This window comes from Astyanax mexicanus, chromosome 19 (assembly GCF_023375975.1).
Source record: "Astyanax mexicanus isolate ESR-SI-001 chromosome 19, AstMex3_surface, whole genome shotgun sequence".
Lineage (NCBI taxonomy): Eukaryota > Metazoa > Chordata > Actinopteri > Characiformes > Acestrorhamphidae > Astyanax > Astyanax mexicanus.
The window spans coordinates 39,148,649-39,154,876 of record NC_064426.1 but is presented as its reverse complement, the minus strand read 5'-3'; the positions used below and the strand labels follow the sequence as shown (position 1 = coordinate 39,154,876).

The window sequence follows — 6,228 nt, the reverse complement described above, 5'->3', positions numbered from 1 at the left end:
ACTAGAAATTAAACTCTATTAAACTCAGATGAGGAGGAGAGATTAGGAGACGTTGTTTTAAGGAAAACAGGGCTGTAAAAGCTTTTTTTTGCTTTTTGTAAAATTGCTGTTTGTATTTATTACAATGCTGTAATGTGTTTTACTGAGCTAATAAACACTTACTGCCCAGATAAGAAGCTTTTTCTTTACTGAAATTCCCACAGGTGACTAAAACTTTTGCACAATACTGTAAGTGTGAAGTTCAACCCACTAATTAAAATCCCCAATAAATTTGGAAGAAAATGAGAAAAAAGTCCAATAAACTGAAAAAAATGATGAGTAAAATTATTTTAAAAAACTTTCTGCATTTGCTTTTTTAAAGTAAATTTAATTTCAGATACATTTAAGTAACTTCAACTCGGTTTTAAGACTTAAATAGAGTTACACAGAGTAAATAAGTGAACTGGACTTCAGTCAATCCTTTCTTTTAGTAAACTTTACTTCATTTCTGCATACAATATTACCTAATTACAATTACTTCATTTATACAATATTACTCAAATAATTTATGATACATAATATATTATAATTCCTGAAATACTAATAACTAAATATTTTTAGTTAAAACACACAGATTATACTGTCTCAACACATCGACGGCATGTAATACATTTTAAACTAATAATATCTAACCACCTTCAGACAGCCTGTTCCTGTTTTACTATCTTATTTATCCTTAACTTTTATTTTAGCTCTTCTTTTAGTTTTATTTCCTTTTTTTTATTTTGTTTCCTTATTTTATTTTCATTTTATTTTTTTATTATTATTATTCTTATCGTTATTATATTATTATTTTTATTATTTTAATAGTTTTGTATTTTTGCTTTTTATCTTATTTTGATTTTCTTTTATTGTTATTACTATTTTTATTATTATTGCTTTCATTTTTGTTACTTCATTTATTTACAAGTTAGTTTTAGCTCATTTTAACCAATTTTTGTAGTATTAGTCTTCCTTTCTTTTGATTTTTATTTTTGTCAATTAAACCATACTTACCTATTTTTATTTTATTATTATTATTATTATTATTATTATTATTATTATTTATTTTTTTTATCTATTTTAATATTTTATTTACTGATATTTTACAATAATTAAATTTACCTTTTATTTTCTCTGTTATGTCAATCCCTGTTTCTGTAAATGTTCGGCTACATTGAAAATGAGGGCTGCCCTCAATGGACATCCGAGTTAAAATAAAGATTGATTGATTTACTGTAATACAAAATTTTACTCATCATTTTTTTCAGTGTACACTGTATCTGCATGTGTCTATATAATATGTGTGTATAGAAAATGAAAAATCCAGCTTCATTATGTGCAGTTAAAGCCTCTTAATCCTTACATCCTGGTTGAGAATAAAAGAGGAACAGTGCTGCAATAAAGAAGCCCATTACCACACAGTGTGCTCTGATCCTTTACCACACCTCACCTGAAGACCTGAGCATTATTACCACACACAGCAGAACACAAGACTTAAGTCACGAGTCATGAGTCACGAATCACAGGGCAGACCAGGTGATGACGCAGGTAAATTTCCACAATATAATAGTGTTACCTCTATTACAATACACTGACCGGCCCCTATTAATAACACCCCTATGCACTGGCGTAGGAACAGGGAAGGATGAGTGATTATAGCAAATATCAGATTATAGCAAAAATGATACCACAGATAGAGCTGAAATTGTTTTAAAATAAACTTTTAGTTTAAAAGCGCGCCAAAATCTGCACCCCCGCCATGAAAAGCACCCTCTCTCAGGATCGTGTTTCTAATTAAAGTTAGCTAAAGCAATCATCTCTGCTTTTATCAAGAACAAGGTGCATAGGGGGTGCTTTTCATGGCTTTTCACTACTATGGTGCCGAATTTAGCACCCCCGCAATGAAAAGCACCCTCTCTCTAGAGTGTTTTTTTCCCTTATTCCTTACGAATCAGCGTAGCTTAGAACAGTATGTTGGATATTTCCATTTTTCAAGTAAAGTTAAAGCCAAGAAGATGTGGGTGAACTCTCCCGAAAAGAATTTACAACTTTTTATATAGATTTATAACCATTAATAAACTCGTTTTATTAACAATTTGAGAACCCTTTATAAAGGAGCCTTATTTAAAAGTGATAACACATTTAAACATGCTTCCCTCTGCTGACAATTTTTATGGAGATAGGGATTTCATTTTCCAGCAGGACTTGGCACACTGCCCACGCGGCTAAAAGTACCAATTGGTCTTATATTATATTCAAATTTTCTGAGACACTGATTTTTGGGTTTTTATTGGCTGTAAGCCCTAATAATCAATAATAAAAGAAATTAACACTTAAAATAGATCACTCTGTGTGTAATACATCTATATCATATATGAGTTTTGTATTCTCAACTGAGTTACTAAAATAAAGTCACTTATTTAGTGATATGCTGTTTTTTTGAGATGCACTAATACATTTCAACACACCTAGTTTTGTTGCACATGTTTCTGTGATACTTTGACTTCTTTATTTAGTTTGATTGTGTTTGTTTTACATGGTCTAAAATGTTTTAAATGATTCAAAATAAAAGAAACTGAGAGAAAAAGAGAACCTGTGCTGTAATGGTAACAGTGTGAGACTGTTTTCCCTGAGCTTTACTCTTCAGTACTGTGATAATAATAATAAATTCACTGCCTGGTCAGGCTGACGTTGCTGGGAACTGACGGGAGGTGAAATCAGCTAAATGCAAATGTGGGTTTCTTTAGAAAAGATCTGAAAACTTCCTCTGTGTTTGTATTGGTGTGTGACACATTGTGACGTGTTGTTACCATTGTAACAACAGCCAATAGGGCCACAGATCACAGAGTTACACCAATAAAAAGACAGGAGCTTTTTTACACCACTGTAGAGAACAAAAGAAGAGGGGGAAGAACAAAACACACCTGTTCCCATGTTTTTAGTGTATCTGTGAAATGAGATTAGACTTAATCCTTTTAAATCTTGCGTCCATTACAATAGACATTATATATTATTTTTATTTATTTTAACGTCGTGTTGCTTATAACACTAATTGAGACTAACAGTTCTAACAGTAGTCTGTATGTAGACATACAGAGAGAATGTAATTATTATTTTATAAAAATAAGATAATAAATATAAAAATAAAGGTAAAGATAATTAAAAATGTGGAGTAGGATTTACTTAAAAACATAGAAACAGCAAGTAAATTTTAACAGAGAATATGTTCAAGTAATATTTACTCATAATTATCTGTATATTTAACTATAAATTTATCAGCAAATGTTACTTTGCAACACGTTTACTCCAACAATATAGCGCCACACTCTCCCATGGCTTTTATTATTTACTTAATAGTAGTATAGTGTTTTTTAATATATTTTATTTATTGTAGTATTAATTTCTGTAGGTGTTAATACATGGCATATAACAGGGGTGTCCACACTTTTTTTGTTGGGGGCCAGAAGTCACTTTTAGACTCTTTGCCCCGTTTTTCTGCGCTAGAAATGCGCACTCTCTCCACTTTAAGACTCTTTGCCCCATTTTTCTGTGCTAGAAATGCGCACCCTCTCTGCTTTTAGACTCTTTTGCCCCGTTTTTCTGCGCTAGAAATGCGCACCCTCTCCACTTTTAGACTCTTTTGCCCCATTTTTCTGCGCTAGAAATGCGCACCCTCTTCGCTTTTAGACTCTTTTGCCAGTTTTTCGGCGCTAGAAATGCGCACTCTCTCTGCTTTTAGACTCTTTGCCCCGTTTTTCTGCGCTAGAAATGCGCACTCTCTCTGCTTTTAGACTCTTTGCCCCATTTTTCTGTGCTAGAAATGCGCACCCTCTTCGCTTTTAGACTCTTTTGCCCTATTTTTCGGCGCTAGAAATGCGCACCCTCTCTGCTTTTAGACTCTTTTGCCCCGCTTTTCTGCGTTTGAAATGCGCACTCTCTCCACTTTAAGACTCTTTGCCCCATTTTTCTGTGCTAGAAATGCGCACCCTCTCTGCTTTTAGACTCTTTGCCCCATTTTTCTGTGCTAGAAATGCGCACCCTCTTCGCTTTTAGACTCTTTTGCCCTATTTTTCGGCGCTAGAAATGCGCACCCTCTCTGCTTTTAGACTCTTTTGCCCCGTTTTTCTGCATTTGAAATGCGCACTCTCTCCGCTTTTAGATTCTTTGTCCCGTTTTTGACACCTAGCGTTCAAACTTTTGAATTCTAAAATACCTCGCGGGCCGCTCCAAAAAAGGAAACGGGCCTCAAATGGCCCGCGGGCCATAGTTTGGACACCCCTGGCATATAATTTCCAAAAACACTTTATAACAACTTGAAAATGTTTTATTGTTTACCCCAATAAAGTAATGCATCTTCATTTACCAGTCAAAAAAATAACATAGTATAATTAATAAGATAAGGGACCTTTTAAATACTCAAATATTCAAGCTTGCATGATGCATTATAATTTATCACACTTTTTGTAAAGCTGAGTTCAATTTCACTACTAACCACAACCAGACCTGATTACTGCCAGACCTGTAGAATCAAGAAATCACTTAAATAATAGAATCTGTCTGACAACATGAAGCAGATAAAAGATCTCAAAAATCATCACATTATGTCCTGATCTCAGGAAATTCATCTATCAGTTTAGAAAATGGAATAAAGTAATTTTTAAAGCGTTTGGATTTCAGAGAACCACAATGATTCACTATTATTTACTAATGGAGGAAACATGGAACACTGGTGAACCTTCCCAGGAGTGACTGGCCGACCGAAATTACTCCAATAGGGCATGAACAACTCATCCATGAGGTCCCAAAAGAACCAGAACAGCATTTAAAGAACGACAGGTCTCACTAAAGCCTTAGCTAAGATCAGTGTTAATTATTCAATAATCAGAATACATCTTATCCCGAGAACTTTGGGTAAATATTCTTTGGACTGACGTAACAAAAGTGGAACTTTTTGGAAGGTGTGTGTCCCATTACATCATACTAAATAGTAGTAAAACATGGTGGTGGTAGTTTGATGGTCTGGGGCTGCTGGACAACTTGCTGTAATAGATGGAAGCAGGAATTCTGCTGTTTACCAGACAATCCTGAAGGAGAATATCCGTCCATGTGTTCGTTAGTGACCTCAAGCTCAGGCATACTTGGGTTCTGCAGCAGGACAATGACCCAAAGCACACAAACAAAATGGATTTTCTGAATGGATTTCAAAAAAAAAATAACTAAATAAAGGTTTTGGAGTGGTCTAGTTAAAGTCTGATTGATAGATTGAGATGCTGTGGATGATCTTAAACAGGACGTTTATGCTGGAAAACCCTCCAGTGTGTCTGATTTAAAACAATTCTGTAAAGGTAAAGAGTGAAACAAAATTTCTCCACAGAGATGTGAAAGACTCGTTGCCAGTTATCAGTAAAGCTTGAGCTTGATTACAGTAAGTTGTTGCCGCTATGAGTTAAACAACCTAGTCTTTAGGTTTAGGGGGCAAACACTTTTTTTCACACAGGTCTAGATTGGTTTGGATAGTTTTTATTTTATTTTTTCCTTTAATAAATCAAATATCCATCTCACTACATGTACTGTGATCCCCTTATCACCATTTGTGCAATATGTTTAACGTGCAATATTTTTCTCACCTTTTTATCTACTATTTATTCACTGTTACTCTTTGTGCAATAATACTGGTCCACCCTGCCATAATCATATCTCTATGCACTAGATGTATATATATTTTTCTTACTATATATAATTTTTTAAGTACCTTTATATAGGGTGACCAAACGTTCCGTTTTTTTTTTTCAGAAAGTGAGGAAATGTCCTGGTTTTTAAATTACCTTCATTGGACCAGAGAGCAGTAGACGGCGTGTCTGTCAGCGTCTCCCCCTTCCGGTGCAGTTTCACAGTAAGAGCACACACACAACGCTCCACAACCACCACCTCCCCCACCCCCCCAGAAGAAGATTACCAGATTACTCAAATGAAAATATGGTCACCCTACCTTATATATCATTATTTGTTTATATTTTTCCTGACCTGTTTCTCTGTCCTTTCCTGTGTACTGCTGTAACATTGTGGTTAACTAATAAAGGATTATCTTATCTTACCTTATCTTAAAAGTAACATTTAAAAAGTGCTTTTTATATTTGCTTGGGTTATCTTTGTCTGATATTCAAGTTTGTTTAATAATCAGAAAAATATCAGTGTGACAAAAAAGCA

General features: G+C 34.2%; 1 protein-coding gene across 1 annotated transcript in view; it reads left to right on the top strand.

Annotated features, from left to right (window-relative positions):
• The window catches only part of elof1 (elongation factor 1), a 515,825-nt gene that overhangs the window by 374,643 nt on the left and 134,954 nt on the right, over positions 1 to 6,228 (top strand). The gene's annotated exons all lie outside the window — the stretch shown is intronic.